Source organism: Macaca mulatta, chromosome 7 (genome assembly GCF_049350105.2).
Source record: "Macaca mulatta isolate MMU2019108-1 chromosome 7, T2T-MMU8v2.0, whole genome shotgun sequence".
NCBI lineage: Eukaryota > Metazoa > Chordata > Mammalia > Primates > Cercopithecidae > Macaca > Macaca mulatta.
In genome coordinates this window covers 154159628-154174289 of record NC_133412.1, presented here as the reverse complement: position 1 = coordinate 154174289, position 14662 = coordinate 154159628, and the positions used below count along the sequence as shown (strand labels likewise).

General features: G+C 41.2%; 1 protein-coding gene across 9 annotated transcripts in view; it reads left to right on the top strand.

Moving 5' to 3' along the window:
• The first annotated feature begins 3597 nt into the window (after positions 1-3597).
• The window catches only part of CEP128 (centrosomal protein 128), a 457806-nt gene continuing 446741 nt past the window's right edge, over positions 3598-14662 (top strand). For all 9 annotated transcript variants that reach the window (XM_077938779.1, XM_015144269.3, XM_077938780.1 and 6 more), the window contains exons 1-2: positions 3598-3755; positions 5793-5948. The gene's annotated coding sequence lies outside the window, so the exon portion shown is untranslated. The remainder of the gene's footprint in view (positions 3756-5792; positions 5949-14662) is intronic.

Here is a 14662-nt window from a genome sequence, read left to right as displayed (position 1 = left end):
GTGGCAGCCTCAGCTCTTACCTGTACATCAAGACTATTCTAGCAACAAATTGGGAGCTTGAGTCCCCATTTTCAATTCTCAAAGGATAAAGAGCCCAATTGGCCCAAATGGTCTCAGGTGTCTGTCTACTGTTTGTCTAATCAGCCACGGTGAGACAGGTAGGGGCTTTGTATAATATAAACAAGGCCATGGGGGCCCAACACTGTGGGTAGAATCATTTCCAGTTAAGGGGTGATGTGGGTGAGGCATATCAAAAATATCTCCCGCAGCTACCTCAATCCAGGTATTATGTAATGAGAAGATCATTGATGACACTAATCCTGAATAGGTACAATTTTGGGGAAGACATGTTGAAACCTCAACCCCCAATGTTACTGTTTTTGAAAATGGGGCCTTTAAGGAGGTAGTTAAGGTTAAATTAGGCTATAGTATGAAGTTCTAATTCAATATAACAGGTGTTGTTATAAGAAGAGAGAGAAACCATGTATGTGCTCATACAGGGAAAAGCCTATTTGAGGATGCAGAGAAAAAATGGAAGCCAAAGACAGAGACCTTAGGAGAACCTGAACTTGCTGACACCTTGATCTTGGACTTGCAGCCTTCAGAACTGTGAGAAACAAATTTTTGTTGTTTAAGTCACCCATTCTGTGGTATTTAATCAAATCCCTAGTAAACGAATACATAATGTAACCTCCGTGTGCCCCTACTTATAATACATGGTTTGCAAAGCGTACTGCAAATGATACTTGTATTAGTTCATTTTCACCCTGCTATGAAGAACTATCTGTGACTGGGTAATTTATAAGGGAAAGTGGTTTAATTGACTCACAGTTCTGCATGGCTGGGGAAGCCTCAGGAAACTTACAATCATGGCAGAAGGGGTAGCAAACACATCCTTCTTCACATGACGGCAGGGGAGAGAAGTGGGCAAAAGCCTCTTATAAAACCATCAGCTCTCCTGAGAACTCACTCACTATTATGAGAACAGCATGGGGGAACTGCCCCATGATCTAATCATCCCTCACAAGATTCCTCCCCCGACATGTGGGGATTACAATTCAAGATGAGATTTGGGTGGGGACACACAGCCAGACCGTATCAATACTCTTTGTAGGTTTCTCCAAATCTAAGCTCAGATGATTCTGCTTGATTATGGTATTGTGTTTGTATAATGTGTGTTGGCCACATTGATTAAAAGTAATACATATCTTTGAGAGTTATGAGACAATTTCAGGTAAAATCTATTTTGTTGGCTTTAACTCATTTTGTCTATTTTGTTAAGACACAAAAAACGAAGATTCAGTGATGTGACTTAACTACTTTTTTTTTTTTTTGAGATGGAGTCTCGTTCTGTCACCAAGGCTGGAGTGCAGTGGCACGATCTCAGCTCATTGCAACCTCTGCCTCCCGGGTTCAAATGATTCTCCTGCATCAGCCTCCTGAGTAGCTGGGATTACAGGTGCCCACCACCAAACCCGGTTAATTTTTGTATTTTTAGTAGCGACGAAGTTTCGCCATGCTGGCTAGGCTAGTCTCGAACTCCTGACCTCACGTGATCCGCTCACCTTGGCATCCCAAAGTGCTGGGATTACAGGCTTGAGTCAGCGCCCCCGCCCTGACTTCACTACATTTTTTTGGGATGCCATATCTGTTGACCAAGAGCACACCATAGCTGACAAACAGCTGCTATGAATTTGATAACATATTTAAGCATTTCTTGATCAAAATGAACTAAAACAAAACAAAACAAAACAAAAACTGATTTTTTAACCCTTTGGTGCCAGTTGTGTCCTGTGATGTTTATTTGGTTAATATCACTTTGAAAAATAAAGCCTCTATAAAAGAATCCAATTCTCTAAATATCGTTGAACCAGGGAGGAAAAGCTGTGGACTATCAGTTTTTATTAATGTAGCTCAGGATTACATTAGCTCTTTTGGTAGACATTTCTCCTGCGGTTGATCTGATTATCACTTCTTCAGAAAGTTTCTCTTTTATGTCTTTCCATAGAAACCTATGCAGTATTCTATTACACAGAGATTTGTAGTCATTTATTAGTCTTTTTCTCTCACAAGGCTCTGAGCAATTTGAAAGCAAGGTCTATGTTTATTTATTTTCACTGCACCTTCAGTGTATAAAACAATGTCTGGATCCTGGAAATATCCAGCATACATTTACTGAATTATATGAATGAATAGAATTGTTTTAAAAGTTAAAATGTTAACAAATAAACAGTTATTATTATGCCTCTGCATGCGTATGCGGCAATTTTATGGCTGTTCTGAATTATCTTAAACTCTGTCCGGTGGAGTGTATTCTTGAGGAACAATTTCAAATAAGCAGCTTGAAATTGCAAATGCATAGGAGGTCTTTAGAAGAATTATTTTATGTTCAAACCAATATGAGATAGTTTTATGTCTCAGTGTTGGATAGACAAAAATATTCGAATAATTCGACTCTATCAAATTTATGTGCTAATTATTTATGACTCTGCCTGTTGCGGGGGAGGGGTAAGGAGGGACGGAAGGAGAGAAAGGTGGAGAGAGAAAAAGAGACAGAGAGGGGGATATGAACGGAGAAGGGCAAGTGAGGAAAGGGTGAGAAGAAAGATGAAAATTTAAAAAAAAGGTTAGGTCTCTTTGAAGGGCTAATAGAGGAGACCAACTGGTAAATGGAGTATAGAGCACAGAATTATTACATTAAGGAACGCTTGTTATTAAACATTATCTAGCTCTTCTTCACGTAGCCAGGAAAGCTTTCACACATCAGGTAATACTTGAGTTTAGCCTCAAAGAAGGAAGGGGAAGTGGTCTTTTTGGCGGAGAAGAAGGGCAATTTACATGACTAATTTGTTACTTCTTAGTTTTTCCAAAGTTCAGTTTTTTTATTGAAGTTTTCATTCTCTTCGTGACTGAAACCAACTCCCCTGAGTGGAAAACATTTCTTTTATGTTCTAGAGTGAGGGGATGACACCTAGACTGAAGTAGCAGCAGTAATGAGCTGACAGCCTCATATCTACTTTCGGTGTGCCGGGAATGAGCCATAGGATCTTAGGCAAGTCCCTTCTTCTTTCCAGGCCAAACAGGTTGGACTACATAATCTTCTCTGTTCCCGTCCGGTTCTAAGAATTTGTGAGTCTTTGGAACAATATACTGGACGCTGGTATTAAGGAGATTTTTACATTTCAGTGCTAGAAATTGTTCTTCCCTGTCCTCCCACCGCTCCCTTGCCCTTTTTCTACCACTTCCCCATCTTACCGTAGTCCTCGGGGACTCCTTTTGTTCCCCAGGGAGTAAAATTACAGTCAAGGTTAAGGAAGCATTTTTATTCACTTTCTATCTGGAGTTTGCCTCCTACAAAGGAGGCTCGTCCTTTAAAAAAAAAAATACAGCAGGGCAAGAGGGCGCGGCCGAGGGATCAGGCTTCTTTTCCGGGAAAGTTACCCGAAGGCCAGCTGTATGTCATCCTGGGATTTGTAGTTCCTTTTCCGGATCCTCTCCCTTGGTAACTCCTTGATGGTGAGGCCGAGATGGACTACAACTCCCAGAGGGCCAAGCGGCGGCAGCGGGGTCTTGTACTCTCGCTGTGGCTGGGCGGCTAGTTCAAGTTGCCATAGCTGCGAGTCTGGGGAGAGCAGAGTCGGTTGAGTCGCTGCGTTTGGTCAGTTGCACCTTCTGGGTCACTGGTAGCCGCGGGAGCCGGGTGGGGCCTAGGCGATGATCCGGCATTAAGGAGCTGGGGTCATCCTCCGTCTCAGGTACCTGCGCCCACCTCCCCCTTGCCCTTTTTCGACCACTTCCCCGTCTTACTGTAGACGTTTTAGTCCCGCTTCCCCTCGTCCCAGGGGTGGGGACCTCGGAGCGGCGCGGGATCTGGGGTGGAGTCGTGGATGGGTGGAGTGTGTGCAGAGGTGAGGGGAGACGGCGCGCCTGTCATCCCGAGGCCTCCCTCCCTCGGCAGGGGTGTCGGCGGTCAGGTCCTGGCCAGGTTATCCAGCGAATCTGGACTGCATTGTCCTTCCTTTGGGAGTAGCTTGCTCTACCGCTAGCATCTGTGAAGCTTTAAGGGACAGGAGATTGGACTCATTCGGTAGGTCCTTCAGAGAACCGTCTGACATTTGCTTGCCTGTCCTGCTATGGAACTTAATTTTTTTTTTTTTTTTTAAATACCTGTTTTGTAGTCACAAAAAGCTTGCTACTCTCGGGAACGCTGTATTAGTGAGCTCTTTTTCCCGTGCCATCATGGGAATTGCCCCAGCCTTAGCTGTTAGCTGTGCCTTAATTGAATTATTTCGTAAAAAAATACCTGACATTCAATCCCAGCTGCATCTTTTATTGGTTTGATGGAGCCAATCTGTTATGTAGGCGTCTGGTAAAACTCTGCCATTAATTGCAGCATTGATTTGAGTATTATGTAAAGTATCTAGCACAGTGCCTGGCACCCTGCAAGTGCTCAGCATTTGTTTTTTATTTTTATTAATTATGCAGATTAGTGTTGTCTAATACAAATACGGCGTGAGCCACACAGGTGAATTTAAATTTTTAGTACCAACATTAAAAAAGTAAAAAGAAACTGGTGAAATTAATTTTAATAGTTTATTTAGCACAATATAGAAAAATGTTTTCAATGGAGTAATATAAAACTTATTGGGAGTTTTACTTTTTTTTTTTTTTTTTGAGACGTGATCTGGCTCTGTTGCCCAGGCTAGACTGTAGTGGCGCGGTCTGGGCCCACCGCAACCTCCATCTCCTGGGTTCAAGCGATTCTCCTATCTCAGCCTGCGGAGTAGCTGGCCACCATGCCTGTCTATACGTTAAAAAAAAATACTTTAAGTCTTCAAAATCTGGTGTGTATTTTCCGTGTATAGCATATGTCAGTTTGACCTGGCTGGAGCTAGAGCTCAGTAGCCATGTGTCTAGTGACTACTGTACTGGACAGCCCAGAGATAAGGTTTAAACTTCGGCAGTTTCACATTGGCATACATAAATTTGGTTGTGCCTATGACTCATGGGTTATGGTGGCTGTTTTGTTAGAAGAATGAAGTGTGCAGTGTACGTATGTTCTCTCAGCATATCTTGTCTGCCATTGCATAACCTGAGTCTCTTTGAACTGTTTCTTGACAGTTTTATTTTGATTAGCTTTTTCAGAATACCTTTTTTTTTTTTTTCCTTGAAATGGTTTATAGATGTATTCCCAGATCTACCTTTTATGTAGACAACTCCCAGTTCTCTGGATCACTTCCTGTGGATTCTTAGAGATTGCTTCGAAAGCAGTCACAAATAATTGAAAACATTTCTATCCATAGCTCTTTCCTACAACCAAAGGCATTTTACTTTTATTTATTTAATTGTAGCTTAGTATGGGAAGAACTGGACAGCTTATAAAATATTTCCTTTAGGAGTGTTAGACTGGCTTAGAAGTACCATTGGGTCACCACACTCAGAAGTAACAAGTTAACTGTATTACCTGACTTAGTTACCAACTTTTAGACATGCTCATGGCGTGGTACTTTTGGCTAGACTTGGGCTGCGGTTCACACTGGAGCATGAACTCTCTGGCAAGCCCCAGGGATGACCAGGCATGGATGGGAGTCGCCAGTAACAATATGTTGACTGGGCACTTGGATGTGAAGAATTGTAGTGAGGTCACTTGGGCTTTTGAATGATTCTAGGAGCATTTTCTCTGTTCTGCGTTATGCCATAGTCTGTACATAGGGACCTAATTTTCATATTTCATTATTTAAAAATGTTTAAAGTTGTAGGTATGTCTTACCCCTTGTTTTGTTTATTTGTAGGTGGTTTGGGGAAAGTCTAGGGGCAACCAAAGATCATCTGCTTGACTAGGCCCTTTGCCCTGAACCTCATGAAGAAATGATAGGAGGCAGACATATGTGCCTAAAAAGAGCGTTGAGCTCAGAGAAGAGCAACTCGGAGCTTTGGGGGTGTGCTTTGTAAGTATGCTTTCTCCCTGAATTTCGGAGATAACACATGTCTTTGCATATTTATGGTGGAAAAGACTATGCCAACAAATAGAGTTTTGGAAACAAGAAGGCCCTTTCTAATATATAGTATAAAAATAAAGTATAGAATGGTTGTGTATACAATGTTACAAACATTCAGATGAACAAACTAGTTAAGTTGAGATGTCCTTAACCTTAATAAAAGCAACAGTGATGCAGCTGTTTCTATTAAACAAGAAAATGAGAACCTATTTTGTCTCAGGCACTCTGTCAGGCACCTTTTACAGGCATTATATAATTCCTTTATCATGCTTTTACAAAGGAGGCAGTTGAGTCGCAGGTTATTTGATTTGTTTGGGATTCTGGAGCCAAAAGAGTGGTCATTGTTTCCAGGTCTTCTGACTCCAAATTTCAGTCCCACCCACTGCCAAGGGGCTTCATTGCTGTTTATAAGTGCCCTCTAATAGAGTTTGATTCATATTCAACATTTTTGGGTTAAGTGTACCATATATGGCATAGTGTGTAGTTGATTCATCTCTTTCAATGTTCAAAAAGTTGTATTATCTTTCTTAGTTTTTTTTTTTTTTTTAAATATAGTGGTCCTTATATTATTATTGAGGTAAGAGATCATTATAATTTGTGATTTCCATAAATAAATTCAACATGAATTTATAATTGATAATTAAGGGTGTAATGTTAAAAGTTTAAATTTACAACATAGATATAAAAATTCTGGACCTTTCTTTGGATTTCATATTGTGCTTCAATAAAAGGTTCTGAAACATAGAGGGGAGACACACTGTGGCCTTGCAATACTAACATTGTGTTGTGGGGCGTGGTGGTTCACACCTGTAATCCCAGCACTTTGGGAGGCTGAGGCGGGCAGATCATGAAGTTAGGAGATCGAGACCATCCTGGCTAACACGATGAAACCCTGTCTCTACTAAAAATACAAAAAAATTAGCTGGGCGTGGTGGCGGGCACCTGTAGTCCCAGCTACTTGGGAGGCTGAGGCAGGAGAATGGCGTGAACCCGGGAGGCAGAGCTTTGTGCGCCACTGCACTCTAGCCTGGGCAACAGAGCGAGACTCTGTCTCAAAAAAAAAAAAAAAAAAAAAAAGAATACTAACACTGTGTATAAGATCAATGGTGTACAAACTTTATAGGATTAGGCCAGGTGCATTGACTCATGCCTGTAATCCCTACACTTTGGGAGGCCAAGGCAGGAGGATCACTTGAGCCTAGGAATTTGAGAATACCCTGGGCAACATAGCAAGACCCCTTCTCTACAAAAAAAAAAAAAAAAAATTAGCCAAGCATGGTGGCATGCGCCTTTGGTCCCTACTACTCAGGAGGCTGAGGTGGAATGATTACTCGAGCCCAGCAGGTCGAGGCTGCAGTGAGCTGTGATCACACTACTACACTCCAGCCTGGGTGACAGAGTAAGATGCTGTCTCAAAAAAAAAAAATTAGGATTAAATAATTTTAGAGCTGGATGGGGGGCCTATTAGGATAATTTGGTCCAGAAATTTTGGAAATAATATAAAAATAATCTAGATTTATTAGATTATTAAAAACTATATTAGCATGAATATTATAGAATACACTATCCATGTAATGTCTGTGGGTTGAATCTGATATGAAGTAGTTTCAATACATTCATACTGTCATATAGTGTGTTTTTCTTTTTTGTAACAACATAGTGTTACAGGTCAGCACTTAGGATTCAACCTTGTCTCTTTTAACAGATACATAGTATCCCAGTGATTAGATACATTTAATGTATTCTTATCCAGTGGATTTATATTTTTTTCTTACTCTTTTACAAGTATAAAAAAATTCATTCACTCTATTGCCCAGGGTGGAGTGAATGAATGTGCTCATGGATGAATGGATGAGTGAATTAAAATTTCTGAAGAATTTCTACAGTGAAATTCTTATGCATATGTCTATATGTAAAATACATCTATATAAACATCTTCTTTTATCTTCCTAGGATAATAGTCATAGAAATAGATTTTCTGGGTCAACATCTATGTATATTACGGATTGATTGATTGAGACAGGGTCTCACTTTGTCACCCAGGCTGAAGTGCAGTGGTGCGATCTTGGCTCACTGCAGCTTCTACCTCCCAGGCTTGAGAAATCCTCTCACGTCAGCCTCCCGAGTAGTTAGGACTACAGGTGTGCACTACCACACCTGGCTAATTTTGTTTTATTTTTTTGTAGAGACAAGGTCTCACTATGTTGCCCAGGTGCATCTCGAACTCTTGGGCTCAGGCAGTCCTCCTACCTTGGCCTCCCAAAATACTGTGATTACAGGCATGGGCCACTGCGCCTGGCCTGTATTATTTATTTTTACTTGTATTGCCAGGGTTTTCTCCAGAAAAGCTAATGTAGCTTTTTTTTTTAAAAAAATTTTTAATTTTTGTGGGTACATAGTAGATATACATGTTAATATAGTTTTTTATAGTTAATACTCTTACAACAAGGTGTAACTTTGCTAACCCTGTGAGAGGTTTTTTTCATCTGTATAAAACAGATAGACAAGAATATCATTTTATTATTTTAATTTGCAATTATTTAGTGAAATAACAAATAGCATTTGTTAAGGTCATTTGATTTCTGTGAATTGTCTGTTTATATCTCTTTTGAGTCTTTTACAACCGGACTGTTCTTTTTCTTGTGTTTTTGAAAGAGCTGATTAACCCTTTGGTTCCCATATAACGCAACTATTTTTGTGAGTTTTTTTTTAGTTTTTAAATCTTGTTTCTGGTATCTTGTTGTCACTAATTATGAATGACCCGAAGAGGCTTATCAGGCCTTTATCAGATATGTACACCTCTCTGAAATTTCTATAATGCTGGTGCTTGGAGTATTTGGGAGATGGGAATATTTGTGGTTACATGAATCCATTTAATTCATTCTGATAAAGAACTTCCTTCCTTCCTTCCTTCCTCCCTTCCTCCCTTCCTCCCTTCCTTCCTTCCTCCCTTCCTCCCTTCCTTCCTTCCTCCCTTCCTCCCTTCCTCCCTTCCTCCCTTCCTCCCTTCCTTCCTTCCTTCCTTCCTTCGACTCCAGCACTCATGCTGGAGTGCAGTGGTGTGATCTTGGCTCACTGCAGCCTCGACCTCCTGGGTTCGAGTGATCCTCCCACCTTGGCCTGTCAAAGTGTTGTGATTGCAGGCATGAGCCACTGTGCCTGGCTTGATAAACATTTAGAATCTACTCTGCCGACAGGGTTTGCTATGAAACAGGTGCTTGTGAATGGATGAATAAGTGCTTGTGAATGAATGTGCTCATGGATGAATGGATGAGCTTTAATTCTCTGCTTCCAGGCACTGGTCCATTTGATTCTGCCTCCTGCTTTGAGGTGCTGGACCAGGGTGGACTCCTGATGAAATCAGAGCAAAAATACAGCCTGGAACTGAGCCTGCTAGGTTTTGGTTGTGGAATAGAGATGTCTGTGTGGAAGAAAGCTTTCTACTTTTTTGAGTTTGGGCAAGTTAACTTTTGGAAGCTGTTTCCTTACCTGTGATATTGGTTACAGCTATGTTTACTCTACAGGGCTGTTGTTGGGGTTAAATTAGTTAATACAAGTAAAGTGCTTAGAACAGGGCCTGGCACAGAAATGGGCCATTTAATTGTTGAGTTATTAATATTATTGCTTCTACCATGATGACCGCCACCACCACTACCATCATTATTGTATTCTTTAAAAATGATTAATTTCTGTTTCACTTAAGCTAGCTCATGTGTGTTCTGTTTTTTTGGGGGGACTCACAGCCTTAATTACAACAATAAGTACTTTATTCTTTTTTTTTTTTTTTTTTTTTTTTGTAGACAGAGTCTCACTGTGTCACCCAGACTGGAGTACAGTGGTGCAATCTCGGCTCACTGCAACCTCTACTTTCTGGGTTCAAACAATTCTCCTGCCTCAGCCTCCCAAATGGCAGGGATTATAGGTGCTCAGCACCACACCCAGCTAATTTGTGTAGTTTTAGTAGAGACGGGGTTTCACCATGCTGGCCAGGCTGGTCTCGAACTCCTAACTTCAAGTGATCCACCCACCTCGGCCTCCCAAAGTGCTGGGATTACAGGCATGAGCCACTGTGCCCACCCAAGCCCTTTGTTCTTATCAGCTTATTTTGCTTTTAGGGAAGAGTACCTTTGCCACTGGTACACCTGTTTTTTTGTTTTTGTTTTTTTGCCTTTTCACCACTGCCATTTACATGTAACAAGTGTATTGATTTAAAAGTTGAGTTTTGGAAATAGTCTTCTTGCCTGAATTTGAATCCTGGCTCTGCCACTTAAGTTACTTTGCTTCTTTAAGCCTTAGTTCTCTTTTCTATAAAATGGGGATGATAATAATAGTGTTATGAGGATTAAATGAGAGAGCATACGTAAAGCACTTAGTACAAAAATTAGTCCATAGAAAACCATAAATCAATAGCTATTATTATTTAAATAAAGTTGAACATTATTATGCCTTTGTATAAATATAAGCAAGTAATATATCATAGTCTCATAATTTTACAGAAAAGCAAACTAAAACAAATTTTCTTTTCTGTCTTGGTTTATATATGTTTCCAGTTGTGCGGTCTCCTAGTTATTTAGAAGGTTGCTTTAAGGTGTGGTTTGAATCCAGGCTTTTCTAGCTGCTTAACTACTGGGAGCCTTAGTAGTTCTTCATTTGCCAAAAAGGGACTACTTTGTTCATTTAAGAAGTAAATATTGAATGTGCCAAACACTAAGACACTATTCTGGAGCCTGGGAATAGATAAACAAGAGCTAGTATGTGCCCTTGGGGAGGTTAGAAATCCTCTTTGTAAGGTTGGCCTGAGGTTAAGCCAAGCTTTGCAGAGATACTTGACTGTATGCAAAGTACCTTTCATACCGAGGTGCTCAGGAAATGGTGATTCTCGCGTTTGTACCTCTGATGTTCTGATTTCCAGCTATGTGCGCCAATCGTTAAATCCAGTATGTTTCTACTTTATCGATGTTTTAAAAAACATTTCCTATCGATACCTTTAATTTTAAGGTCTGCTCAATAAACTTTTGCTAAAGGATGGTCTTTGAGTTCTTAGGCAAGAAATCATGATCTTCTTCCTGACCCTTAAAATTGGCTGTGCCATAGTTTGCTGAACCATCTGGTACTGCAAAGCAGTTTCAGGATGAAGGCCATTATTTGTGTAACTTATTAAGACAGGAGGCTTGAAAGCTGGGAATTAACTGCAGAGGGTAGGGAAAGTATGTCACAGTGTTTGCAGGAAAGAAGTGTAGCAAACTATCAGCCGGTGGTTGCACAGGACTCTCAACAATAAGTGCCTTGCTTGCATGGATCCTAATGGTAGATAGGGCTTGTCTGAAGTCTGCCATCTTATTTCTTGTATATTGGACCTGCCTGGCATCAGAACCTCAACTATTTTGCAATCTGAGGCTTATTTCCCACACATAAATATTCCTTTCTAGCTACTAATCTCTTTCTTTCTTCACATATCCAGACTTCCTAAAAGAATGATTTATACACAGTGCTTCTGCTTTTTCACCTCCTGTTTTCTCCACAACCTGGCATCATCCTCACCCAAGCTGTTTTACTGAGACTGCTTTTGATACAGTCACTAGCACTTCCAAAGGATACTTTCTATTCCTTTTCCTACTTGGCATATTTGTTGCATTCATCTCTCAGTTAGAGTTCAGTCAGCATTTGCCCCTAAACAGGCGAGACAGATGTCCCACAGTAATTTTAACAGGGAAAGTTTAACATACAGCAGCAGTTGGTAAACCATATCCCATGGGCTAAATTTAGCCTACCACAGGTCGAATCAAGCGACCCCATTCATTTATAATTGTCTGTGGTTTTGTGCTACAGCTGGCAGAGGCTAATAGTTGTGGCAGAGAAAAAAAGTTTGCTGACTCCTGATATAATTAACTATAAGGGGATTATCAGTAAAAGGACAGAGATGACTCTAAAGAATCCCCTGGGCTGAGAGAGAGTGCCCAAAGGAGGTATAAATGGGAGGGGGCTCTCTTCAAGGCTGGGATTCAAACCTTGTTGGAGAAGGTGTGGCTATAGCCCCCAAATGGTGGAGAGACTTGCTGAGTTACTGGGCCATAGCTGATCCGCAGTTGCTGGACAAGGAGGGGACACTGTTCCTAATTAAAGGCGGAGTGATGCTGGAAAGCAGGGAACCGCACCACAAATGATGGGCAGGAAACACCTCTCCAGGATGCTGGTAGGGTGAAGCAGAGGGATTGACTGTGAGGGTGTCTGTCAGATTCACTAAGAATCTGAGTAGGGGTTGGGTTACTGAAACTTGATGGGAAGCTGCCCAATGCAGGTACTGCTGACACTTGATGGAGTTGGGTACCACTGGATATCACTCACACAGGATGCTGAAATGAAAATGCAACAAATGGGAAACGTGGAACCAGAAAGAGAAGCCCCTTCCTCCTGCAGTGTCCTTTTAAAAAATCATTATTATGATGATTATTATTTTTGGTTTCAATAGCTTTAAGGCAGGGGTCCCCAACCTTTTTGGCACCAGAGGCACTTTTCATGGAGGACAATTTTTTTACGGACTGGGAGGCAGAGAGAAGGATGGTTTTGGGATGATTCAAGTGCATTACATTCATTGTGCGCTTTATTTCTGTTATTATTACACTGTAATATATAATGAAATAATTATGCTACTCACCATGGAGTCAGTGGGAGCCCTGAGCTTTTTTTTCCTGCAACTAGACAGTCCCATCTCGGGGTGATGGGAGATAGTGACACCCAAAGTGTGTTGCTTATGTCCATTCTACTCTGTAGTCTCATTTTGGTTGCTGTCACTGCAGAAAACCCTGCTTCACAAAGATAGGATGTTGGCAATGGAAGCAGGCTTTTTGGTGCACAAGGCAATCTCAGGATATTTTGCCTTGACTTAAATCCAGAACATACAGAGGTTTGAAGTTGTCTCATACTTTTAAGGCCAGAGTCATTTGCAGTCTCAAGAGGTTGATCCTCTTCTAGCATGGACAAAGTTGATTCACCTGGTTTATTTACAAGTGGGTCATGGAACCATTTCTTCCCAATTTGGGGATCTTTGGTGGTTGAGAAGTATGTTGGTCTGCTCTCATGCTGCTACAAAGAAATACCCGAGACTGGGTAATTTATAAAGGAAAGAGGTTTAATTGACCTACAGTTCTGCATGGCTGCAGAGGCCTCAGGAAACCTACAGTCATGGTGGAAGAGAAGCAAACACGTCCTTCTTCCCATGGCATCAGGAGAGAGAAATGCCAGGCAAAGGAGGAAAAGCCCCTTATAAAACCATCAGATCTTGTGAGAACTCACTACTATCACGAGAACAGCATGGTGGGTAACTGCCCCCATGAGTCAATTACCTCCCACCAGTCTCTCCCACGACACATGAGTATTACGAGAACTACAATTCAAGATGAGATTTGGGTGGGGACACAGCCAGACCATATCAGGAAGTAATGCTCAAACTCCTTTGAAAGCTGAGATAGATGATCATACACCAGCTGGGAGAAAGGAGGCCCTGGCTCAGTCTCTTTCAAAATCTCTGCTAATATTTGAAACATGTCAAAACTCCCAGTGTTCACTGGTTGCCCCCATAAATCTAGTTTGGTTTTGAATGCATCCACTTTATCTGCTGACTTGAACACAGTTGTCGTTTTCCCATGAAGGGACAGATTGAGTTTGTGGAGCAGGTTGAATTTGAATATGTTACACAAATAAACAAGTTTTGCAACCCATTTGTCACTGAAATGTGCTGCCAGTAGTGACTATTTCTAAAAGAGCTCTCTGGAGCGGCTCTTGTAACTCAAAATCTCTGGCCAGTGACCTACCATTAGAAAGCCATCTCACTTCTGTGTATAAGAGATGACGTGTGTACTCCGCATCTAGCTCCTCACAGAGCTGCAAGAACAGACATGAGTTAAGGGCATGTACTTTAATGTGACTGATAATTTTAATCACATCCTGCAAAACGTTGTTAAGTTCAGGTGACATTTTTCAGCTACCCAGCGTTTCTCCATGGATGACACAGTGCATAGACTCATATTCGGAAGCACCCTCTTTGACTTGAGTAGTGAAACCAGCAAGCCATCCAGTCATGGCAGCTGCTCTGTCTGTGCACATACCGACACAAAATGACCAATTTGGTTTTCTTGATATGTAGTCATTCAAAGACTTTAGTAGTTCTGCAGCTGTGGTGTTGGTTGGCAACAAAAGTACACATATGGTATCCTCATGCACATCCTCCTGAAAAATATATCGCATAAAAGCAAGCATTGGTGCCTTATTGTCAACATTGATAGGCTCATCAACCTGGATTACATACCACAATGACTCATTAATCCTCTTTAACAATTGTACCTCAGTATCCTCTGTTATTCATCAATTCATCTAGTTATAGTGCTAACCAAAAGAGGAACATGTGCTACCTGTTGAACTGCAGTCTATCCTAAAAGTTCATGACAGATGTCCTTAGCAGCAAGCAGGTCAACTCTTCACCAACAGCGAAGGACTTCTTAGCTCTAGCAATGTGGTTAGCCGCTAAGAATGATGCTCACAGTGCACATTCATTTGATGAAGTGGTGACCTTCAATAATTGCTTCTGTTCTTCGTGTTCATGTTTTTTTCCTTTGAAAAACTCCAAAGGCTTGTCTTTTAATGCAGGGTGCATTGTCTCCATGTGG